At 38.4% G+C, this 27357-nt stretch overlaps 1 long non-coding RNA gene across 2 annotated transcripts; it reads left to right on the top strand.

Annotated features, from left to right (window-relative positions):
• On the top strand, nucleotides 1–27357 carry LOC120534168. Of its 2 annotated transcripts, XR_005634696.1 has the most exons (4): nucleotides 10–1429; nucleotides 6323–6442; nucleotides 26520–26593; nucleotides 27005–27357. It is a non-coding gene; the product is annotated as an uncharacterized LOC120534168 (long non-coding RNA). The 2 variants fall into 2 exon arrangements; XR_005634695.1 differs by lacking the exons at nucleotides 26520–26593; nucleotides 27005–27357 and having other exon boundaries at nucleotides 1–103; nucleotides 1361–1429; nucleotides 6323–6600.

Consider the following 27357-nt stretch of genomic DNA (forward strand, 5'->3'; position numbering starts at 1 on the left):
GAATTGAAGTACTGAGTTTCAATACAGGAATGTGAGTTTAGTGAAGGAGCTATTGAAAGAGACGAAAGAAAGTAGAATATTCATGACAGAAATTGTAAAATAAGTAAGTATGAATTGATAGATCTTGTGTAATAGCGTTGTTTACAATGAGAAAAAACCGGGACTCTATTTCCCATCACACCTTGGGAGAGACGGCTTGTCTTTTTACCAGAAGTGCGTAGGTCGAATAAAACTGTGAGTAAGGTCAGGGAATGTTGATTTAACGAAAGTCTCCTCTTTGACCCACTTGGCACTAGACCTCCAGAAGTTATAATGTGTGTACATAACAACGGCTAGATAATGACGATTCTTGGAGACGTTAGTCACATTTTTACACCTTTACTAAGGCCTTCGGAAAACCGTTTCAGATTTTGTAAAACCACACTTGTCAGCTTGTTAGAAAACACAAAGTAATTTCATTTAATATACACATTTTAAAAATGTTTTAAGTCCAATCAGAGGACGTATTGTAGCTAATTATGATACTGTTTTAAAAAGTGCTTCATTGGTTATCTAGTGCAGGCTTCTGGAATCCTTCTCAAAGTGACGTCACCGTATTTCACCTATCGTGTAAACTAAGTCGTGACGGGCGTGATCGGTTATTTCAGTGTTCAAACCCGTGGCTGGAACAAAAAAAAAGTAACATCGGGTAAATTTAATTTTTGATAAATCTGGATTGCAACTCTTATATCACCCGGTCGAATCACGTATTCTTGTAGTCGATGAAGATAATGTTATTTTTAGCATACCATATGTAAAAATAACCGAACGTTGTCCTACTGCGCAGAAGTGTCATTTGCCTTGTGGTGTTGGTAGCTAAACTGTCGTTTATTTAATTTCCTACGTATAAGCCGCAGGACGTCACTTCGAAGGCAGATGAGTCCTCATAAATCATAAAGCGATCTGCTACGATATTTGCGAGGAATGATCTGCTTGTTCGACTTGCCAACCCTGAAAAAGCAGGGCCAGACTTAAAAACAGGCAAGTCAGAAAATAAAACGTCTTTTGTTATTAATTTTAGAGAAAGTTATTTAGAATCGCTAATAGATGCCTCTAATCGTGGATATTGTTACTGAAGGGCATTATAAAATCATCATAAATTCTGAGCGATATTAGTGTTAACAGGGCGGTCTGTATCAGTGCAGATGAGCAGGGTCCAAGGTGAGACAGGACTTGTGGTCATCTTTCCAGTTTTGAATAAGGCATCATCTCTTCCACTAATTTCAGAATTCATTCTGAGTATAAGTAACCGTTTTTTGTGCAGCTTTATTAAGATATTTAAACAAGTATGTATTTTATGTTTTTATGGTTTATGTTTCAGGTTCTCCTCATGTCAGCATGGGTTTCCTCCAGGTGTTCCAGTTTGTTTTCACAGTACAAAAACATGCAGGTTAGGTGAACAGGCAATGTTAAACTGACTCTTGAGTGTGTATGAGTGTGTTTTGACCCTGCGATGGACTGACACCCTGCCCAGGCATCAATCAATCAACATTTATTTATATAGCACATATTCATACAAAAAAATGTAGCTCAAAGTGCTTTACAAAATGAATAGAAAAATAGAAGACACAATAAAAAATAAACATAAGTCAACATTAATTAACATAGAATAAGAGTAAGGTCCGATGGCCAGGGTGGACAGAAAAAGCAAAAAAAAACTCCAAAGGCTGGAGAAAAAAATAAAATCTGTAGGGGTTCCAGACCAAGAGACCGCCCAGTCCCCTCATTGTACCTGATGCTTCCTGATATAGGCTGCAGTTTCCCTGCAACCCAGCTCTGGATAAGAAGGTTTGGACGATGGATGGATGTGTTAAAAGGGACTGCAGATTTTTGGATATGCCTGTTCCACCTCCCCTTTTAGACAAATCTGAGTGTACCCATTGATATGGTGCAGTTATTCATTTGCTGCCAGGGTTGTGAAGAAAAACAGATACACATTCTCCAGCAGAGTTGCAGCAGTTTACAGAAATGGAGTAAAGATATTGTGAAAGGAGGGTGCTGTATTAGCAATTATCCACAACCAGAATACATTCAAAGGAGGCTAAAGGTGATGTCTTTTTAATGAATAAAAAATAGAATCCAAAGTATAAAGGAAATAAATTGAAAAATATAGGCTTTTCTTCATATGTCAACCCTCTGCTTTCCAGAGATCAGATTTATAAAACTTGCATGCTCACAAAAACTGGCCCAAAATGTGTGTACGCAACTTTCCACATGACAGTTGGGACCTGTATAACAAAACTTGATAAGATAACTTGAGTGTATTTACAGCGACTATGACCCATCTATATGCAACATATCAGAGAAAGTAGGAAATGCCGACTCCCTTGAAAACAGTAGAGAATTGCAGCCAAACCCACCAAATGCTGAATGACATGGTTAATAATTCATATCATCGAGCTGTTATTATAATGTGTTTCAATAGGACAAAACATATTAAACATAAGCAGAGATGAGTGCAATGCTACATACTTGCACTGAAGAACTTGCAGTACTTGTGTTTTCCTCAGTTTATATTGGCTTCCATCCAGTGCAATCCCTTGTTGTCAATAAGTGCATTAAGCAAAAACACAGGTGTGATTCACTCCCTGCATACAGAAAGGTATAAATACCATGTCCTATAGCCTATTCATAACACAATGTTGTGACACAATATTGTTTGTTTGGTTCTACTTGAAGACTGTGCAAATGGTCATATACGTATACTAAAGGGACAAGCTTGTAGGGACTGGTAGGATATTTTTTGCACATGATGGTAGCTGGCATTTGAGCTGATTTAGGCTCCCAACAGACGTTCTCTTGGAAGTGGGTGCTGAATTGAGCTCAGCATCAGAAAGTCAGGCTGCTCAAAATCTTGCTCTACCTGTTCAAATGCATGTTTTACGAGTTGTTGTCTTTCTGGCAATATTGACCTACCAGAGGGAAGTGGACAACAGATCAGGAACATCTAAACCAAGGTTGATCTTCGTTAGCTGTGCTGGAAGCCATAACCTGACTGATGAGGTACTACATTCAGTTTATGCATGGTGTGAATGTACAAGCCAACGTAAAAAGACCATTTTCAGCAGTGTCTGGTTTTCTTAATGTAACTGGGGCAATTGGCTGCATTTATATAGCAATAAGGGCATCTATTGAGAATGAATCTGCTTTTATTAACTGTAAGCAGTGTAATTCCATTAATGTACAAGTTATCTGTGATGCCAAGATGAGATTGACAAAAGTTGTGGCTCAGTGAGCAGGGTGAGCCCAAATTGATTTATTTTCAGACAAAGGCACATTGCCAAATAACTTGCTGATGGTACTGTTACATGATGGGTGGCTTTTTGATAAGGGAAATGGCTGAACTCACAGTGTTTCATAAGGCCTGTACTATTTATTGTAACAGCAATCATGTCATTACATGCGCCTGATGATAGTGGCTACCCTTTCAAACGCAGGTACCTTATTCCTTTCATCGATGCATGCTCTTGCCACTGTTATTTAGTTGAAAGTTGATAAGCATAGTCCATATATGACTCTTTCAGAGGGACAACCAGGCAGGGTTCGAGGAACATTCGTGTGTGCCCATTTACAAAATAATTGTGAACAGGGAAACGTACGTAAAGTCGTGGCTAAAGGTTTTGGGAATGACACAATTATTGTTTTTTTGGCTGAGAAGCAACCCCACCCACGCATGAAGTGTCTGAGGGTGCTTTACTGTTGGCATGACTTGGGACTGATGGTAGCGCTCACCTTTTCTTCCCATCAGAGAAAATTACTTTACCCAAGTCGTCAGCAGTCCAATCCCAGTACCCTTTGCAGAATATCAGTCTGTCCGTGATGTTTTTCTTGGAGAAAAGTGGCTTCTTTGCCGCCCTTCTTAACACCAGGCTATCCTCCAAAAGTCTTTGCTTCACTCTGTGTGCAGATGCACTCACACCTTCCTGCTGCCATTCCTGAGCAAGCTCTTCACTGGTGGTGCCCCAATCCTGCAGGTGAATCAATTTTAGGAGACGGTCCTGGCACTTGCTGGAAGTACCACCCTCCTTTAAAAGCATCCAGTCTGCTATTCTAACCCAATCAACCCGACAGAGTGATCTCCAGCCTTGTCCTCATCAACACTCTGACCTGTGTTAACGAGAGGATCACTGAAATGATGTCAGCAGGTCCTTTTCTGGCAGGGCTGAAATGCCGTGGAAATGTTTTTTGGGGTTAAAGTAATTTTCATGGCAAAGAGGGACTTTGCAATTAATTGCAATTCATCTGATCACTTTTCATAACGTTCTGGAGTATATGCAAATCACCATCATAAAACCTGAGGTAGCAAACTTTGTGAAAATTAATATTCAAGTCATTCTCAAAACGTTTGACCATGGCTGTACAGATATGTGTACACCAGGTTTATAAATCAGATTTGTTTTTTGCCTTACACAGTTGGCTGTTTTATGGCAGATGCATACTTTCAAACTCAGATCCATACAAGGTATTTCAAAGGAGCCCAGGTACAGAAAAAGCACAACATTTTGTCATGATCACCAGTTCTTTTTTCTATACCTCTCTTTGCCTTCAATTCCTCTCATTCTTCCTCCAGTGAGCAATTTTAACAAATTACATTCAGATTGCAGACCCATCTTCATGGTGGTGTATTTACATCCAATCTCAAAGTCACCCTGGCAGCTCTTGAATCACTTTCAGGATCAGAGTCAGCCAAACTACAGATGTACCAGGCTCAAACTCTTTCAATCAGCCTGTGGTGTTCCTATACCATCAGTAGCCTTAAACAGCAAGGTGTAAAAGGCAAGGGCTATCGCTCTTAATGGGCTAACATTTTTTATATTTGGACATAATGAACTCCCATCTTATGGACGGGAGGGTTCTGGCCTGCTTCTGCCCAATCCCTTGGTATCCACTTTTTAAATAGTAACATACCCTTACTAAGGGCAACACAGTGTTCAGTGTTAGTGCTGCTACCTCGCATTAAGGAGACCTGGGTTCGCTTCCCAGGTCCTCCCTGTGTGGAATTTGCATGTTCTCCCCATGTCTGCGTGGGTCTCCTCTGGGTGTTCCGGTTTCCTCCCACAGTCCAAAGACATGCAGGTTAGGTGCATTGACAATCTTAAATTGTACAGTACAGTAGAGCACTTTAAAAAACTGTTCATGTTGGGTCTAAAATCCGTACTGACCCCTACTCTCTCTTCTGTTTCTTTTTCCGTTTTCTTTGTGGCCACCACCACCTCATCAAAACATCATGATGCTCCAACAGTGATGGATGGATTAAAAGCCAGAAGTCTACGTGACCATCATCATCAAGTCCTTCCGTGAGAACCCTAAATCCAAAGAGGACTGTTTCATTTATGTTAGGTAGAATGCCCAGAGGGGACTAGGCAGTCTAATGGTCTGGAATCCCTACAGATTTTATTTTTTTCTCCAGCCGTCTTGAGTTTTTTTTTTTTTCTGTCCACCCTGGCTATTGGACCTTACTCTTATTCTATGTTAATTAATGTTGACTTTTATTTTCTTACAGTGTCTTTTATTTTTCTATTCTTCATTATGTAAAGCACTTTGAGCTACTTTTTGTATGAAAATGTGCTATATAAATAAATGTTGTTGTTGTTGTTAAATTGTCCCTAGTGTGTGTGTGTGTGGCCTGCAGTGGGCTAGCACCCTGCCTGGGGTTTGTTCCTGCCTTGTGCCCTGTGAGCCCAGAGGGGACTGGGCGGTCTCTTGGTCTGGAACCCCTACAGATTTTATTTTTTTCTCCAGCCTTTGGAGTTTTTTTTTGTTTTTTCTGTCCACCCTGGCCATCGGACCTTACTCTTATTCTATGTTAATTAATGTTGACTTATGTTTATTTTTTATTGTGTCTTCTATTTTTCTATTCATTTTGTAACGCACTTTGAGCTACATTTTTTGTATGAATATGTGCTATATAAATAAATGTTGATTGATTGATTGACTGTGCTGGCTGGGATTGGCTCCAGCAGACCCCCATGACCCTGTGGTAGGATATAGCAGGTTGGAGAATGACATGACATGACCCTTACTAATCATAAGTATAGGAGGATTTATGAAATTTCTGAGACCACATTTTTTTCTCTTACGGGAGGGTTGGGCATTTTCTGCCCTGTGCTGTCATACCCAGATTGCAACTTTTGTCTTCTCTAGAGTCTCTACCCATCGTAGAGACTTAGGGCACCCAATTTATTTACTGGGCTGAATGCTTTCCAGTGGCACCCTTCCTTGTTCACTGTAATGCCAACATACCTATCCAAAGCTAGTGCATATTTTCCTTTCTCTTTTACAGCCCTGCTAGGTCCTGATTCTTTCCTATACGAAGATTTCCATCCTGACAACCACATATCCTCCAAGCAAGCTGTCACAGGACAGGACTAAGACAGTCCCAGACATGAAGCCTTCCTGAAAAGTACAAGTTTCTATAAATATATAAATATACATAAGGCTGGATTATTGCTGTTGTGCACACTGGTCATTACAACATTCCAGTGAAACAGGAGGTGTACACATAAACATCAAAATAATGCTAACCAAGTCTTCAGCTGAATAAGTTGAAGAAAAAATAAAAATTCCCTCTAATATTCAGGTTTTAGTAGTGATTTTAATGTTTCATAATTATACGCACTGTCAATCACACTGGCATGTAAAAAGAAGAACAAAAAGAAAATTTATTTCGGGATGGGAATTTTTAGCATTTTGAATGCTGCAATAGTATGAGTAAGGGTGTGCCTTGTAACAGACTGGCATCCCATCCAGGACCAGTTACTATTTTATGCCTAGTGCTGCCAGGACAGTCTCTGGCCGTTTGTCACCCTGTAATGTCTTAGAGAGTATAGAAAATGGATGGATGGTTAAGCTGTTTTATTTAAACCTAACCTGGTCGGTTTTTGTCTGAATCCACAGACTAATTAGGGTATTTCTGAGTAAAAAATAATAAAGCAAAGGTACACATTTGGGGAACTTTCTATTCACTGTCAGTACATTAAAATCACATTTTCAGAAGGATTCAGCTTAACATTAAAACTATTTTTCTCAAAACTCTTTTATTTAGAGTCAGGAGTACTAGAGCCTGCCGCAACAGATCCGGGTAAAAGACAGAAACCAACCCTGGGAGGGGTGTCTTTGTTAGTTTTAGCTTAGCCCTGCATTCACACTTGGCCAAAGGTTACCAGTTAACATAATCATTCAATCTTTGTGATTTGGAAGAATGATCCGTAATAGACACAGAGAAAAAAAATAAACTCAACCTCAGCAATGACTGGGCACAATTCAAATCCCAAATTCCCAATCTGTGGCAGCAGTGCTAAATTTTGCAACACTTTGCCGCCTAATGTTTAAAATGATAAGCTCAATATACTGTTGACTGATGAAATGTTTAGTAAAGCTTTCAAAAAGCTACATAGTTTCATATTTGTAATATATCTGAGGCGAATGGACTTTTTAAAAGTTGAGAATTAAATTTGAGTACATTCTTTCCGGGAACCCATTGGCCATGTTATATCACTTGATTAGAGTAAGCCTGGTGAAGTGGATGCTGTATTGCTATTAGAACAGCAGACATTTTTTATTAGGAAAGGAATTTGAGGCAGACTTTAAGACTTTGGTAATAATAATAGAAAAGCTCTGTTGCGTAATAACAGCATTTTAATATCATAAGATAATTAGTATAATAAAGGGTGTCAGATTCACTTCCTTGTAGGTTATGGTGCCAACTGGTTTCCTTTTCCCAGTCCTCCTCCCCCTCCTCCTTCTGACTGAACTCTTTACATCCTTTACCTGTTTTCACATTTCTTCATTTAATCATTTAGGCCTTCTCACTGTATACTGTCTTTTCAGCGAGCTGAAAAGGAGATGTCACCTTTTATTTCTCATGTGATTCATCAGTTCTTTACAGACATTGCATTGTTATTGGTGGCAGCAGTTTGTGATGTGTCTTTTGAATGCCCATGATCAGCAGACCACCTTTCTAAACCTGTTTTGGCAAAATCAAGGTTTCCAGTTGGGATCTACCAATCAAGATAAATGTATAGCAACATTGATGCAATCACCTCTTTACCACATTTAGATAGATAGATAGATAGATAGATAGATAGATAGATAGATAGATAGGAGGGATGTGGCTGTATTATGAATGCCGCCAGCTGGGTCACGTGTAGAAAATGTCCACTCAGAGCCAGGGAGGATATCAGAAGACATCTAAGGAGTAGCATCTCCCCGTAAGTTTTTCAGGGCAAAAAATGGACCGGCCAGTGCAGATAGCCCCTCATGGAGAATGACAGCCCTTGCAGGACAGGAGTCTTTGCCCCATAGTGCTCATGGAAGGATGGGGATATGGAAGATATGACATTTCCTCCCCAGAGACACTAGATGGCAGCATCACCTGGAGTACAGCAGTGCTGCAGATTCCCACAGGGCACCTTGAGTCTTGGAGTTCTGTATCTCAGCCCTTGTTGGGTGCCGCCAGGGGGTGCTGTGGAAGGACCGTGGAAACAAGGTTTTCACCTAACCCGGAAGTGCTGGAAGGCCATGTGAGCGGAAGCACGGAAGTACTTTCGGGTTGGACAATATAAAAAGGACTGCCCTAAACCTAGTCGAGGTGCCAGAGTCGGATGGAAGGTGGGCAAAGCTTGCTGGGAGGTGTGGAGGAGAAAAGAAAAGAAACACAGAGAGAGAAAGAATAATTGTGGGCTGTATCATCAGTTTATTTGTGGCTGTGGTGGCGGAGAGCCCTTTCAAGAGCCTGACAAACATAAACACAGTCTTGGCGCTTTTAACTTACTTCCTCAGTGTCTGTGTGTTGTACTCTCCATAATAGATAGATAGATAGATAGATAGATAGATAGATAGATAGATAGATAGATAGATAGATAGATAGATAGATAGATAGATAGATAGATAGATAGATAGATAGATAGATAGATAGATAGATAGATAGATAGTGTACTTATTTACCTGTAATCCAAGGATTCTTGACTCTACATAACTGCACAATTAATGAAATGGCAGGCTGAGATAAGCTAGAGGTTTAATCAAAGAACTGGCAGTTAATCCAAATTTTATTCCTACCTTTGCTTGTTGCTGTTGAGACCTGAACTGCATTGAGTAGCTTCAGTAATGAATGAATAAATAGCTGACTTAAAGAAAATGAATAAAGAGTTGTGGATATGTGGTTTAGGCTGATTGGGGTTTCAAATACTGCCTGGGCTTTTCTCCTACATTAAGCCCAGCACTGCTAGGGTAGACTCCAGCCCCACATAAACTTGAATTTGCATTAAAGAGGTATGAGAATATCCAGTTATGTTAAGTAGAGCACGTAGCAGGCATGCCCAAAAGGATTGACTGTTTGCTTTTATAAGATAAGGCAGCTATTTTCAGCTTTCATTAGCACACAGTATGAATTTTCCAGGGCACAAAGCATGACTAATAGATTCATAAATAAGTTAACACATGGGAGGAGACAATTCATTCTAGCCTTTGTTTGTTTGCTTGGCTTATAGCTGATCAGCACAGATAATGTGGCTTAATTTATTTCAAGCGTGCAGAGTGCAGTGAAATTCTTTCTTGCATTTCTGACCAACATGTTATACGTCACCACTCTCTAGCACTATGAGAAATAAGAACATATTAAAAGATATAATTCCATTTTATCTAATAGAAAACACAAATGAGCTGCCTAATATTTACTTAACTGACACTTTACTGAACGCATCTAATACAGTTTAGCAAAGTCCAGAAATACTTGTACTTAAAAAACACAGGAGCATTGTCAGGATAAGTCACTTGGGCTGAGTCACAAAGTAAATATGCAGCCCACTGATAACCCTATCTACGTGAATGCATAACCAAAATCTTCATTAGGCCCTGACACCTCATGATCCTGAATTAGGATTATAGGGTTAGAAGATCGATTAAGAAATTAATGGTACCAAATACTGCTACAATCCCATTTTAATGTAAAAAATCAGCCCAGTCTCTGTCCATGTATATTTTTCATGCTCCCTGTGTTTATGTTTCTGTTTCCCAGTTACTTCAATTTCTTAATGCATCCAGAAGGTGTTCAGGTTAGATTTATTGGTGATGAGTGTGTAGTTGTGAGCTGGCAACCTGGTTTTTAGAACATTAGAACACTCTATACGAGAACAGGCTATTCAGCCCAACAAAGCTCGCCAGTCCTATCCACTTATTTCCTTCAAGAAAACATCAAGTCGAGTTTTGAAAGTCCCTAACGTCTTACTGTCTACCACACTACTTGGTAGCTTATTCCAAGTGTCTATCGTTCTTTGTGTAAAGAAAAACGTCCTAATGTTTGTGCGAAATTTACCCTTAACAAGTTTCCAACTGTGTCCCCGTGTTCTTGATGAACTCATTTTAAAATACAAGTCTCGATCCACTGTACTAATTCCCTTCAGAATTTTAAACACTTCAATCATGTCACCTCTTAATCTTCTTTTGCTTAAACTGTAAAGGCTCAGCTCTTTTAATCTTTCCTCATAATTCAACACCTGTAGACCTGGAATCAGCCTAGTCGCTCTTCTCTGGACCTTTTCTAGTGCTGCTATGTCCTTTTTGTAGCCTGGAAACCAAAACTGCACACAGTACTCAAGATGAGGCCTCACCAGTGCATTATAAAGGTTGAGCCTAACCTCCTTGGACTTGTACTCCACAGATCGTGCTATATATCCTAACATTCTGTTAGCCTTCTTAATGGCTTCTGAACACTGTTGGGAAGTTGATAGCTTTGAGTCCACTATGACTCCTAAATCCTTCTCATAAGGTGTACTCTCGATTTTCCGACCGCCCATTGTGTATTTAAACCTAATATTTTTACTTCCTATGTGTAATACTTTACATTTACTGACATTAAATTTCATCTGCCACAAATCTGCCCAAGCCTGTATGCTATCCAAGTCCTTCTGTAATGATATAACGGATTGCAAATTATCTGCTAATCCACCTATCTTGGTATCATCTGCAAACTTAACCAGCTTTTGTGAAATTGCCCTCTGTTTTTTGTATTGTGTTATCAGATGCACCTACTATAAGAAGTACCAAATAACCTCTTAGGTTCTTTCCTTAAAGTGGGATAGGAAGAAATGTTAAAATCAACAATACTGCTGTTCCCAATATCCATCTTACCAGTCTCACCATACAGGCTGTACTGCACATATTCAACCAAGGGACCTCCAATAACCGGCTGTTTTGCTGAGTGGGACTGTCTTTACCACTAAACCTTTACTTAAACCCAGTTTTAGCACCAATAGAGGGCTTCTGAAATACATCCTCTAGAGCCCTTAAGGGACCACGACTAGACGAGGAACGGACAATCAAATTTCTCTGCTCACTAGTATCAGTCAGATAAAAACATCAATTTAGGTTTTCATTTAAAAATTATATTTATTTGCATGAAAACTAATTTTAAATATTTGCAACCCAAAGAATTATGCAACCTGGGTGACTTAAGTCTTCATATCAGCAAGACACTCAAAGTAGTCTAGTTTCTTAGTGACGAATTATATGTTCTTTATTTAAAATGAAAAGAAAGATTTCTTATTCGAGAGAGAGGGCTTTTTTTGCAAGTGTTAAGCAGCTAAGAGTCAAATCAGTTTCCATTTTCAGTTGTAAGCAAACAGAGAAATGCTCATTACTAGTGCCCATGTTTTGCTGCTGATCTGAGCTCTTTACATAAGTGTCAGAAATGCCAAACCTGAACTAAATGTCCTATGAAAGTGTCAATTTCAGATTAATTGAACGGTGAGAACTTTTTTTGAATAAAATCTAATTAAAGATATCCTCTCCCTCCCCCACTTCTCAACCAGAATAAGTGCACACATCTGGCTTCTGTAAACACAAAAAATGGTACAAAATCATTATCATTCAAGCTCAAGGTTGATTCTCATGGGAGTCAAAACCTACAATTGTAGCTACTCAAACTACTATTAATATTGCTTTGCCTTTCAGCTTTCCCACAAAACTCTCCACTTTTGTTCAGCATGACAAGACTTTCAGGCTAAGCCTATTGCCTGAAATCTGTCAGTGGAAAAGATGAAAGTATTTCAGGCACACTGTTCACAACTGGTTCCAGCCTTGCACCTGAGACCACTGAGATGAGCATTACCCCAGTGCAAGCCTGATTAGATAACGAGCAGGTTCAGAAAATGAATTCTCGATCCTCTCTGAAGCATATCTCTGCCTTTTTTGCACTCTTCCTATAGCCAATTACCGGTAGCTGTGCCATTGTCCATACAGTTACCTAAGAATACAGTTTCAATATATTTCTTCAGTCCATTTTCCTGTCTTTTGTGATTATATTCCATTCTTCATCCATGAGTATAACAGCAATTCATCTGTGGTATCCTGCCTCCTTGTTGATGTTCTTATTTGTAAAGTGCCCAGGTAGTAGTAGTATGTAGTAATAGTAAATTGTTGATTACATCTTGCATGCAGATGGAGCCCGAGTTGCCTAGAAAGCTTGCATTTTGTAATCTTTTTAGTTAGCCAATAAAAGGTGTCATTTTGCTTGACTTCTCAAGTGCCCAGGCCAAAGACAAAAGGGCTTGTGTCATAGTGATATGGAGTGCTGTGTGAGGTGATGAATTTCACAGTACATGACTCTACAGCTGCATATTTTCATGTGAGTAGTTCCTTCTAGAATAAACAGACAATAAAAAGCCCTGGGTGTTGTGTGTAAATACAGAGCTTTATCAGGTGACTGCTATGATTTATGGCTGCAGTTTGTCTCTAGGAATATCACAGGCCACTGCACCACATGGACAGCAATAAATTAAAAGTATCAGTTAGCTTGAATACAGCCCACCTCGAGAAAAACAGGGTTCAGTGGAAGTAATATTAAATGCTAACCTGATAAAGGGGTCTTTAATTGAAATTAAATTGAAGAGAAACATTTTGTGAAGAGCATGGAAAAGTGTATTGATGAGGACGCTCCTAATGAAACTTGTCATTTTTCTATTTTGACTCTTGCATGTACTTTTACTGCAGTGGACTGGTGGAATATCCCTAGCAGTTTACCACACTGATTAAGCAGTGGTTCCCAAGTTCAGGCCTCATTTTTCCTCTTTATAATCTTATTCCTCTTTTTTCTTCTCTTATTCTGCAATCAAAAATGTGAAGTGTTAGCATTTATAATAAATTTAGCAATATTTGCATTTTTGCCATAGCTGTTCTCATTCTTTTGTCTTTTTTCTTTGGAGCTTGCACACTTAATTTGATCATAATAATGACAATGATTAGAGAAGTAGATATGAGGCAAATCACACTGAATAATGTAAGGCTGCAGTGTCACATCTACTAACACCCTTATTTTCAATGTACACCTATTACCTGTGTGCTGCTTTTGTCCAGCTGCAGGGTTATTAGTCAGTAGCCACCTCTCATTAATGTTTCCTTTAATCCAAGGGCACCCACTGCAACTGGCCATGTAATCCCTGTTTATGGTCACTGAAAGAGGTTTTCTGCCTTTTATGTATCAAACTCTATTGCTGGCCTCACAATATACATGCTCCCCTTAATCACAGCCTGTCTTCCTGCACCTTACTTCTGTCACTCTAAAATCCTTTAATAGATGCTGAGTGGATGTTTCAAGAAAGCCTCAGCAGACCACCTCCGCTTCAAAGATGGATGCCCTCCATCCTTCCTCCTTACCCTAATGCTGCATTTACATGCTACCACACAATCAGTAAATAGGTTTCCAAGTTGGAAGTTCCACATGAAACCCTGGCAAAATCGGAGCTATGAGTCAGACAATTCAAAGAAAATAAAGAAATCGGAATACCCTGAGTTGATCATTACCCTGGTTTTTCACCTTAGGCTATTGTATACAATTAAACATATAACCTAGTAAGCAGAAACGTGATTTATATATACATATATATATATATATATATATATATATATATATATATATATATATATATATATATATATATATATATATATATATATATATATATATATATATATATATATATATATATATATATATATATATATAGTGCTCTCCATAATGTTTGCAATAAAGACACATTTTATCAGTGATTTACCAAGATCTAAAACATACCACTTCATCTGTTAAACATGGTGCTGGTAGTGTTATGGCTTGAGCATGTATGACTGCCTTAGGTACTGGCACACTTATCTTCATTGATGACAGAACTGCTGACAGCAGTAGCACAATGAATTCTGAGGTGTACAGAAGTATTTTATCTGCTCAATTTCCAGTACATGCCTCCAAACCCATTGAGTGGTGATTTATCCTACAACAAGATAATAATCCCAGACATATTACTAATGCAACACAGTAATTTTTCAAAGCTAAAAAAATGTAAAATCTCTGAATGGCTAAGCCAGTCACCTGATTTAAATCCAATTGAGAATGCCTTCCATATTCTAAAGAGACAATCCCTCAAAACAAAGTGCTGAAGATGGCTGCATTAGAGGCTTGGCAGAGCATCACCAATGAAGATACTCAGCACCTGGTGATGTCTATGAATCACAGACTTCAAGCAGTCATTGCATGGAAGGGATATGTGACAAAGTACTAAATATGATGGCTTTAGTATCATGAATAAAAAGTGTAATCTCTACATGGTGTGACCAAAATGTACACAAATACCCTTAAATTAAAATCTGCAATGTACACTTTAATCATATCTGAATTGTTTGATTTGTAATTTTAAACTGTGGAGCAGTGGGTTAAACCAAGAAAAAAATGTGTCTTTCTCCCAAACATTACGGAGGGCACTGTATATATATTGTCACACACATGTGCTTGGGATGCAGGCTAAGGGCTAAACCGAGGGCAGAAAACAAGAGCAGGGATTGATGAAGTGCACTAATCTTTCTTCTTCCTCTTCCGCAATCTACCTGAAAAGAAGCCCACTTAAAACTCCAGGTCCTTGCATTCCATTCCTAGCCACACCTCCTTCTGACTTCACTTCTGGCTTAAACACTCATGGACCCGCCTCTTCCTCCCCTACAACTATAAAAGCCAAGCACCTTTCCTTCCTACCCAGTCCCTGTTTGGACACTGACCCAGGCAGTACTGTGGAGTTATTTTCTTTGCTGAGCAATTGTACACAATTTATGGGGTGGATCCCCAAATTTTTTTCTGCTTTCTATCTTATTTTATTTTATATATATATACACATATGGTATAAGTAGGTTTACAGTTATGAATATGCGAGGCTGGCAATTTCAGCACTTTTGAGATTGGAAATAAGGGCACTGTGCCTTTGTGACATTGTTTTGAGTTAATAAAGTTAATAAAACTATTGAGTTAGTGAAACTATTATAATATTATAATAATCATAACCTGCATATCTGTATATATATATATATATATATATATATATATATATATATATATATATATATATATATATATATATATATATACTGCTCAAAAGAATTAAAGGAACACTTTTAATCAGAGTATAGCATAAAGTCAATGAAACTTAGGGATATTAATCTGGTCAGTTAAGTAGCAGAGGGGTTGTTAATCAGTTTCAGCTGCTGTGGTGTTAATGAAATTAACAACAGATGCACTAGAGGGGCAACAATGAGATGACCCCCAAAACAGGAATGGTTTAACAGGTGGAGGCCACTGACATTTTTCCTCCTCATCTTTTCTGACTGTTTCTTTACTAGTTTTGCATTTGGCTACAGTCAGTGTCACTACTGGTAGCATGAGGCTTATACCTGGACCCTACAGAGGTTGCACAGGTAGTCCAACTTCTCCAGGATGGCACATCAATACGTGTCATTGCCAGAAGGTTTGCTGTGTCTCCCTGCACAGTCTCAAGGGCATGGAGGAGATTGTAGGAGACAAGCAGTTACTCTAGGAGAGCTGGAGAGGGCCATATAAGGTCCATAACCCATCAGCAGGACCAGTATCTGCTCCTTTGGGCAAGGAACAGGATGAGCACTGCCAGAGCCCTACAAAATGACCTCCAGCAGGCCACTGGTGTGAATGTCTCTGACCAAACAACCAGAAAGACTTCATGAGGGTGACCCAAGGGCCCCATGTCCTCTAATGGGCCCTGAGCTCACTGCCCAGCAGCATGCAGCTCGATTGGCATTCGCCATAGAATACCAGAATTGGCAGATGCACCACTGGTGCCCTGTGCTTTTACAGATGAGAGCAGGTTCACCCTGAGCACGTGACAGAAGTGAAAGGGTCTGGAGAAGCCATGGAGAACATTATGCTGCCTGTAACATCATTCAACATGAGCAGTTTGGTGGTGGGTTAATGATTGTCTGGGGAGGCATATCCATGGAGGTTCACACAGACCGCTACAGGCTTGACAAAGGCACCTTGGCTGCCATTAGGTATCAGGATGAAATCCTTGGACCCATTGTCAGACCCTATGCTGGTACAGTGGCTCCTGGTGCACGACAATTCCTGGCCTCATGTGGTGAGAGTATGCAGGCAGTTCCTGGAGGATGAAGGAATTGATACCATTGACTGGCCACCACACTTTCCTGACCTAAATCCAATAGAACACCTCTGGGACATTATGTTTTGGTCCATCCAATGCCACCAGGTTGCACCTCAGACTGTCCAGGAGCTCAGTGATGCCCTGGTCCAGATCTGGGAGGAGATCCCCACAACACCATCTGTCATCTCATTAGAAGCATGCACCGATGTTGTCAGGCATGTATACAAGAACACAGGGGCCATACAAAGTGCTGCGTACAATTTTGAGTTGCTGCAATTAAATTTTGGCAAAATGGACTAGCCTGCCACATAATTTTTTCACTTTGATTTTTGGGGAGTCTTTGAATTCAGGGCTCTGTAGGTTGATCATTTTCATTTCCATCAAACGATGTGGCATCCTTTCGTTCCTAACACATTACCCAGTCTATATCAGTATAGATATCCAGGAGGATTTCTTTTTCCCATTGAGATCTGATGTGTTTTCAAAGTGTTCCTTTAATTTTTTGAGCAGTTTATATATATATATATATATATATATATATATATATATATATATATATATATATATATATATATATATATATATATATGCATATACACTGTGCAAATATCTGGCATCCTTGTGCTCTTTTGAGATTTCATCTTTTATGTTGTTGTTTTTTGCTTTAGGGCAAGTATAAATTTCATCCTTTTAAATTATATGAACAGTTCTCTCTAACCCTCTCTTTTTAGTTTCTAATTTTCAAATCATTTACCATTTCATTGCAATTTCATGTAGTGGCTGAGAAGTTTATGACTTCTAGTCAGATAAAAATGTAAACAATACATGACTTGTGTGAATTTGTTTATATTACTTCCTCCTTATTGCTCTTTATACAGTAAAAGTCCTCCTTGACTCCTTTCCTATTGCTAAGATATTGCAAGAATTTCTTGCGGTTAACTTTTGTATTTTAAGCAATATTCTTTAACTGCCTTTTGGCATTTCTAATTTCCTTTTTAATCATTTCTGTCACATGCTCCTAAGTCCTATGTTTTTACAGCTGTAGTTACCTGACTTTGTATCCATTATGCAGATGTTCATCTTCTGCAGTTTCTTTCTTAACTCCTTACTTGTTACATTTTTTTAAATATGTGAAGAGAACAACAGATGAGATCTTGTTGTCATTCAAATGCAGTAAAAGCATCAGGAGAAAGGAAAGAAGCTACATTATACATTTGTAAATGTGGACAAGGTGGTGGTGAGTAGGGCATTAAGAACTGTATGTGTGAAAAAACATGTTAATATCTGTGGTGATCGGGGCTGGTGCCACCATTAAGGTAAAATAGGCATTCGCCTAGGGCACAGATCATGGTGTGGGGGAACCCAGCTATACGAGTTAGCTACCGAACAGTTGGTTAGTGCACTAATAAGCTTGGCCTAGGGCACAAAATTACCTGGCACCAGCACTGGTGGCAATGTTAGTGTATAAGGACGCAGGAGTGGCGGACAGGACAGCAGACGGAGATATTGAAAGTTTTGATGAGGTTGTGACTAGAAAATCATGTGTAAGATCACCATGGGAAATCTTGTATGTCAATGATCTGAAATGAATGGCAAAAAATGAACTGGAGTCTAAAGAAAATATACTGAAATGTTAATCTACTTTAAAATTGAATAGCAAATATACTTTAAATATAGTAAAGACCTTGGTGATATTTGGAGGCAAATGTGAAGGAGGTGTGGAAGGGGTTAGTGAATGTCTGTAAGGCATGTGTGGTAGAGATGTTGGGAGAAACTCCATCCAGTGCACAATGTATCAGAAGTGAGTGGTAGTCTATAGGTGGCAAGTGTTTGTGGAAAAAGCGTGTGAGAGTGGCACAGCATGCTGATGTAATAAGTCTGATTTTAGATTTCAGCATTGGAGTTGTTTAGGAGAAAGTAAGAATGCTCTGCTGCTTAGGTGACATATTGGGTGCAGGCCCAGCAGTTACAGCGAGATGACAGGAGCATGGAAAACATACCAGGAGCTGTCCCCCATTCTGATTTCTAAAGCGGTATCTCTAGAATTAAAGGGTAAACTTATAAAAGCTATGTGAGGAGTAATCTGCTGTATGGGAGTGAGATGTAGCAGATAAAGGTGGAACATAAAGGAAAATGAAATGAGAATGATCAGATGATTGTGTGGAGCATCATGGACTGAGAGGAAGATGAATGCTGAGTTGAGAGAATTACTTGTTATGAAAGCAATAGTTAGTGCTTTAGAGATACAGGAAAAGATAGGTGAGTGAAAAGAAGATGAGTATTGGATGAAGAGGTACATCAGGATAGAGGATGAAACCTAGGGGGCAGGCCAAAGAAGATGTGGTTGGAGGTGGTGTCAGAACTAATGAAAAGAATGGGACAATAGAATGTGGAGGTGGACTCAACTGGGCAGATTGATAATGATGATGATACTCCAAAAATGTAAAGTCAATCTGTCTGAAACTCCTTGTTCCCCCATTTCATGTTTTAAATGTTCCTTCACTGCCTAATACAACCTATACAATCTAGGCAGCCAAATGTCCCATAAATCTGCACCATCTACCCTACCCAAAGGTTTCGGCCATATTCAACCAAATCTTTAGGTCTCCTTAATCTTACTTGGAATGTTTCATTGCACAAGCAGAACTTCAAAGAAAACCACCTTGTTAGCTGTTCTCCACAGTAAGCTGTCTACCTCTTTAAATTCATTCCTCATTGAAATTTTTAATTTTTTTAGTGTACTAACAAACAATCTCTAGATGCCCAAAAACATCAATTCTCCCCTTCTTAGGTATACCAAAGGACCTCATTAGAAGTGGCTATTAAAGATTTTATTTCTCACTAGCTGTAACCTTTCTAAGATGGGTTGAAATCTAAATAATCAACATTAATGTTTCAGAGCACCGTGTAATGCATCTGTCTCTGTTATATGCGGTTTGGCATGGGATTTGTAAAAGCAGTGTTAATGTTCGTGATTCACTATCTATTGGTATGACAGAGACATAGCAACTGGATGGACACACAGAAACATCCTTTTATTAAAGTGGATGTGATGTTAGAAACTTTATTATGGAAACTCCTTTAAGCTTAACTTTAATTTTAAGCAGAGATTTCTAAGCAAATATTTATTTAAGAAAACTGAGATTTGAAAAAACATGGACATACAGTTGGAAACTTGTTAAGGGTAGATTTTGTACTAACATTATAAAGTTCAGGCCTTTAAAATACAACTCCATTTTATTTTGCAGAAATTAGGTGAACAGAATTGACCATCTTCATTGGGCTGAATGGCCTGTTCTCATTAAAATTAATCTAATGTTTTTTCATATTCCAGTTACCTTCTGATGTTGTTGTCATTTTGCTTTGTATATGTTGTTGCATCCTCTGTCTAACATGAGTGAGAGCTGTGGGGATGTGTTAACTGGAGCTGTAATGGCTAGACTGCATGAGCTGGAATGGGGAGTAAGTGCTGCACCATTTAGGAATTCGAAGTAAGTGGAATCTATCTATCTATCTATCTATCTATCTATCTATCTATCTATCTATCTATCTATCTATCTATCTGATATCTTGCTTGAAAGTATGGAGCACACTATTGTAGTTCTTTAAATGGAATTTGTTTCTTGAAAATTTTGTTTAGTCAAGATTATTCCTTATGTTCTTAATGAAAGTTTTCATCCATCCATCCATTATCCAACCCACTATATCCTAACTACATTGTCGCCAATTATATGCATTTTTATATGGAACTGATATAAGGTAAGGTATCAGGTATTAGGTATTAATTTAATTACATTCAATTGATCATCAATTTATAGTATCATACAGTACATTGACAAGAGTTGCTAGGCCCACTGGTGTGGAAACATCAAAAATGTGATGAAAGATCAGAACATGTGAAAACAGTACAGCAGAAACAAATTAGTGAACAAAAAAATTACAATAAATGTTAACAATTAAACTAACACAGATTCAGTATTTGAATAATAGAATTTATTTTTTTTTTTTTTATTTATTAATTTTATTACAATCAATACATAGCAATCAAGTTTTACAAAAAAAAAGAATTATGCTAAGAACAGATCGATCCCCACCCTTGAGAGAGAGAGCAAGCCAAACGGTGTAAAATTTAAGGCTTTTAAAAATACCTAAATCAACAAATTCTCTGTGCTTTATAAAATCATTTCAAAATATTACTGATTAGATCCTGCCATGTTTTGAAAAAGTCTGCACAGATCCTCTAACTGAGTATTTGATTTTTTCCAATTTTAAATAATATAACACATCAGTTTCCCACTGACTTAAAGAGGAGAGTTTGGGTTCTTCCAGTTTATCAGAATAAGTCTGCGTGCCAACAGTGTAGTGAATGCAATCACAATTTGTTTGTCTTTCTCCACTTTAAGACCCTCTGGAAGAACCCCAAACACAGCTGTTAATGGGTTAGGAGGGATTGTGAGTCCAAGACTGTCTGAGAGGTAATTAAAAATTTTTGTCCAGAATAATGTTAATTTGGAGCAGGCCCAGAACATGTGACCTAGTGAGGCTGGGGCTTGGTTGCAACGCTCGCAGGTTGGATCATGCCCTGGAAACATTTTGAGAGTTTTAGTCGAGACAGATGTGCTCGATATATAATTTTGAGTTGTATAATTGTATGCTTTGCATATGGAGCTTGAGTGAATTCTCTGCATTGCTACTTTCCACTCCTTTTCTGATATATTAATTGAGAGGTCATTTTCCCAGTGTCCTCTTGGATCTTTGAAAGGAAGGGATTGTAAAAGGATTTTATATATTGTAGAGATGGAGTCTAACTCCTTGAAATTGAGCAATAATTTTTCCAGCGTGGATGAGGGTGCAAGATGAGGAAAATCTGGAAGGTTCTGTTTAACAAAGTTCCTGATTTGAAGATAGTGAAAGAAATTTGTAGCTGGAATGTTAAATTTGGAATGTAATTGTTCATAGGATGCAAAGACGTTGTCTATATAAAGATCTCTAAGCAAGTTAATTCCAAATTTTTCCAGATATTAAAACTGCATATGTTTGTGAGGGTTGAAAGAGGTGGTTCTTTTGCAGGTGCCACAGAAAGAAGCTTCTCCGTCTTAAAATGCTTTCTACATTGGTTCCAGATTCTAAGTGAGTGGAGCACAATTGGGTTATTAGTGTATTGCCGATAACGTGTGTTTATTGGAGCACAAAGCAAGGAATACAAAGAAGTACTGCAGGATTTTACTTCTATTGCGGTCCATGCCTGTGTATGTTCTTCTATTTGTGTCCAGGTTCTTATCGACTGTATATTTGCCGCCCAGTAATAAAACTGGAAGTTAGGTAGAGCCATGCCGCCTTCTGCCTTTTGTCTTTGTAGGGTCGCTTTTGATGCGTGGATGTTTAGAATTCCAAATAAATGAGGTTATTGTTGAATCTAATTGCTTAAAGAACGATTTATTAATGTATATTGGTATGTTTTGAAATAAAAAGGAGCTTAGGAAGAATATTCATCTTAACAGTGTTAATTCTTCCAGCTAGTGTGAGATGAAGGGTTGACCATCTATGCAAGTCTTGTTTAATTTTTTCCATGCAGACGATAAATTTTGTTGATAAAGAGCTTTATGTTTACTTGTGATGTTTACCCCGAGGTATTTAAACTGTTCTGCAATGATAAAAGGAAGGGTGTCTAATCTAATATTATATGCTTGAAATTCACCGGAAAGAGTACACTTTTATTCAGATTAATTCTGAGACCAGAGAGCTTTTGAAATTCTGTGAGTGCTGCTAAGACTGCAGGCACAGAATTTTCTGGGTCCGATATATACAGTACCATGTCATCTGCATATAATGAGATTTTCTGTTCCAGTCCTTCTCTGCTAATCCCCTTTATCTGATCAGTATTTCGACAATGTATTGCCAGTGGTTCAATGGCAATTGCAAACAGCAGTGGTGACAAAGGGCATCCTTGTCTTGTGCCACGCTCTAGTTTAAAGTAGTCTGAGCAAATGTTATTGATGCAAACTGAAGCTTCTGGGTTAGTATACAGTAATTTAATCCATGCACAAATGTTCGGGCCAAACCCAAACTTCTCCAAAATAGTAAAAGGTATTTCCATTCAATCATGTCGAATGCTTTTTCTGCATCCAATGATAATAATATTTCTGGGGTGTTTGATTTAGTTGGTGAGTATATTACATTAAACAGGCGTCAAGATTTGAAGATAAGTGTCGGCCCCTAATAAATCCAGTTTGGTCTTGTGATATTACTGAGGGGAGCACTTTCTCCATCCTTCTAGCTATGATTTTAGAGAGTATTTTAACGTCGTTATTCAGAAGTGAAATTGGTCTGTATGATGCACATTGTAATAAGTCCTTATTTTGTTTTGGAAAGACAGTGATTAGTGCTTGGCGAAAGGTTTGTGGAAGAGATTGGTTATCTCTGGCTTCTGTAAATGTTGCTAATAGGAGGGAGCTAGCTGAGCGGAGAATTTCTTGTAAAACTCTGCAGGGTAGCCATCAGGGCCTGCTGCTTTTCCACCTTGGAGTGACTTTATAGCATCCAGTAATTCTGATAATGACAGAGGTTTATCGAGCTCCTCCACACTAATAGCGCCAATTTGTGGTATCTGTAATTTATCCAGAAATGCATTAGATTGTATATTGTCTTCTTTAAACTCAGTAGTATATAGGGATTTATAGTAGTCTCTAAAAGTGTACATTATATTTTTGTGTTCGATGATTTTATCTCCATTCGTGTTAGTAATTACCGAGATTGCGCTATGCACTTCTTGCTTGTGAATTTGTTGCGCTAAAAGCTTATTAGCTTTCTCCATGTTCATAATAATGATGTCTGGATTTGTAAATTAGTTGTTCGGTTTCTTTAGTTGTCAAGAGGTTTAATTCTGAATGTAGAGCCTGCCTCCTCTTATGTAGAGTCTCGCTTGGTAGTCTGGCATGTTCTTCATCTATTTTAGTAATTTCGCTTTTATCTCTGCTACTTTCTTCGCTCGGATTTATTTCTGTGGGAAAGATATGAGATAATCTGTCCTCTTAAGAAGGCCTTAAGAGTTTCCCAGAGTATTCCTGCAGAGATCTCAGGGGATGTATTTGTCTCTAGAAAGAATTCAATTTGTTTGGATATAAATTCAGTACAATTCTCGCCAGCTAATAGAAGCGGATTGAGACGCCATCTGCGGGTGAGTGTATGGGGCTTAGTAATTTCAGCTCCAAGATCATCGGAGCATGGTCTGAAATAACAATAGCATCGTATTTACAAGATTTAATCTTAGGCAAGAAGTTATTATCTATAAAGAAGTAATCAATCCTTGAGTAGCAATGATGTACTGGTGAGTAGAAAGAATATGTTCTTGAATTTGGGTTTAAAAACCTCCAGGGATCTGATAAGTTGTGATCAGTTATAAACTTTGTAATTATCTTTGCGGTGTTAGTTGCCGCTCCCCCTGTGGAGGAAGTCTTATCTAAAAGTGGATTTAGAACACAATTAAAGTCCCCAGCCATTATAAGTTTATGAGTGTTCAGATTGGGAATGGATGCAAATAAATTTTGTATAAATTCCTTATCATCAACATTAGGTGCATAAACATTTATCAAAATCATTTTACAGTTAGATAAGTCTCCCATGACCATCACATATCTCCCTTCAGGATCCAATACTACATCTGATGCTACAAATGGTACTGTTCTATGTATGAGAATTCCCACCCCTCTAGTTTTCTTTGTAAAACTAGAATGGAACATTTGGCCAGTCCAGTCTTTTGCAGCCGGAACTGATCCTTATAATAGAATTTAAAGCCAAGCGTTCAGAGAAGGTCCATGAAGACATGAAAAGAACATACAAGCTTCTTACAGACATTTACTGTGCGGGATTTAAAATAAATCTAGAGCCATGAAGCTGTGAGGCTGCCATACCACCTGATCGCCATAACAGGCCATCCACAAGAAGCTAAGGCTTATTTTGGGCCTAGACAGTACTTGGATGGAAGACCATCTAGGAAAATATTGGGTTGCTGCTGGAGGATGTTGTTGAGGTCATCATGGAGTGCTTACCCTGTGGTCTGTGTGTGGATCCCAATGCCCCAGTGTAGTGACAGGGACACTGTGCTATTAAAATCGGCACCATACTTTGAATGAGAGGTAAAACTGAGGTCCTGACTCTTTGTGATCATAAAAAATCCCAATGCATCTTTTGAAAAGAATAGGGTGTTTCCTGATGTCCTGGCTAAATTGTCCACCTTGTCCTAGTCATTCTGGCCCTCTAGTCAGCCCCTGTTCTTTACTGGCTGACTATCTCTCTCACCTCTTCACCACCTTATAACTAATGTCTGGTGAGTGTACTGGTGCAAGAATAGCTGCCATCACAACATCCAGGTGGACAGTACACAATGGTGGTAGTTGAAGTGGTTTCCCAATCTCTATGTAAAGTGCTTTGAGTAGTTTAGAGAAGCAATATATACATGGAATTAATTATTATTTTTATGCTGTACGGTGACTCTCAATATTGCAATGTCACATTGGGGTTGTATTTTGGAGATCTTCAAAATTTGATGAATAGGATTAAAAAGCTAATGAAGTGAGTGACCTTCTCTCGTCAAAACTGTTCCAATGCTCTAATCAATATGTTGTGTTAATTAAATTATGAGCTTATTTATATTATTATTTATTTAATCTCCAACACTACTTGCCCATATTATACTTACTAACTGCCCTGGCCAGCATTTGTAGGTTCACAAAGGATAGAACGAAGACTCTGGTTGTATTTGTATGTAAGTTCCTGTTTCATGGGTATGTTTCAAATCTATTTTTCAGTTCTGTGGATTAGTGGCTAGAGGGCGACATTTACCCAACTATATGCATATATATTTTTTTAATTTACTATACATATGACATACACAGACATTATTGTGGTGGGGTTTAAAATTTCATCTATCAACTTTTTAATGGATTTAAGCATGATAGGTATCACTGAATACAATCTGAGCAATTTTTGACTGAAGTCCATGTGTGAGGATGTGAGCTCGTGGACATGACGTCTTAGTCCAAACGAAACATGGTGTAGCTGCTGGAAGGTAAAGCAGGATCAATCATGGGTCAAACACGTGCTGAAAGAAACTTCTCAGTCCAAAAAGGTTTTTTTTAAAAAGGTTTAATGAAAATTCATGCAAACAATTCACACAAGAATAGAGATGAGTTGTTACACACGTAGAATAAAAGGCAAGAAAAAAGGAAAAATGTTTCTTCTTGTTAAACTTCAATTGTTTCTATACGGAAGGAAGAATTATTTCACTATGCTTTACTTCACATTCAGTACGTTCTAAACATACAGCTCTGCACATACAACTGAGCACATTAAGGCACGGTTTGAAACCGTGGGCCTTCCATGCCTTACCTATGGCAAGGCAGGTCACTAACTGAGACTAACCAATAGTCAGAGAGACAAGAAATAGAATATACCAATTCAATTCATTTAATATAACTTAAATAACTAGCAAATGGCTCTTACACATAGCATTGTTTGTTTTCAGCAAAATCGCTTCAATAGATTCTTCTGTACAGAAATAAATAAATACTGTGTGAGCTGATATAGGGAGAGTATTGTGACAGATCAGAGTTTTAAAATGCTTGCTTTACGTAGAGAAAGGCATGTGTTGGACATTTATTTTTCTTTTCAGGATGAAATTCTTGACTTTCCGATTTAGCATGTCTGTTATGTTCCTGAAAAAGTGTCATAAAGAGACATTATTAATTGATTATAATGTATTATGAAGGGATGTATATTATATTTCATGTCTTAAATTCAACAGTCATACTTTCAGAGCCAAACACATTCAATGCAAATGTTTTAAAGACATTATAGAATTTCTGTTTCATGCTAGCTGTACAGTTGTTTCTGTTTATTGTAATAGTTTTAGGCATTTATGTGAAACACGGGTGGCACAGTGTTTAGCACAGCTGCCAAAGGAGACTCTCTCCAATTCTTCGCCTGGTCATTTGTTGGTGTGGGTATTCAATAACTACTTTGGTTTTCCACCAGCTGTCTCAAGAAGTGCAGGCTAATGTGACCGGCAACTTCAAATTGACCCTGAATGAGTGAGCGGAGGTCTGCATGTGAGTATACCTTGCAATCTAATGGCATCATGTCCACTGCTAATGGATGGCTGATTTACACCCGATGTTGCTACAGTTTGTTACTGAATTACTTCCCATTGAAAATTGCATACTACAGCATTCTCAAATTCATTTAATCCAATCCAGGGTTGTGGGAAACTGGAGCTTATTGTGCCAGTAGGGGCATAAGACAAGAACCAATTTTGAACAGGACACAAATGCTGCATATCAAAGCCCAGTGAAAATAAACCAGCAGAATTATGTCATTAAAAATAATAAGTAGAAAAGGAAAGTGGAGGAAAGGCTTTGTGCAACTTCTGACCGCATTTTTCATGTCCCCATGCAGCAGATTGTTTGAGCTGAAATCCATTTCATTCTCAGTGATAAATCAAATTTTATGCTTGTTTGCAGTTTAGCCTGGACAGCTGGAACTCCTGAGGGGGGAAAACACCACTGTGGAAAATAGCTGGATAAATGAAGAAACAGTATTCTTCTGTCTCCACACTCTGCATCGTTAACCAACATGGTGGAAAAGGTCAACTTGCCAAGATCTGACATTTTCATTTGATCCCAAATAATAGGCGGATATATGTGTAATAAATGTGCTGTATTTGCTAACGTAACACGTAAGTTGGGACGTTTCTCCAAAGTGATGTACAAGTAGGTGGCTCACAACTCCTGCAGCCCTGGCTTCAAATCTCAAGCCCAGTGACTACGTGAGTAGTTTTTAATTTTTCTCCACATTTTCTCTATGTGAATTTTTC

Source organism: Polypterus senegalus, chromosome 1 (genome assembly GCF_016835505.1).
Source record: "Polypterus senegalus isolate Bchr_013 chromosome 1, ASM1683550v1, whole genome shotgun sequence".
Classification (NCBI taxonomy): domain Eukaryota; kingdom Metazoa; phylum Chordata; class Cladistia; order Polypteriformes; family Polypteridae; genus Polypterus; species Polypterus senegalus.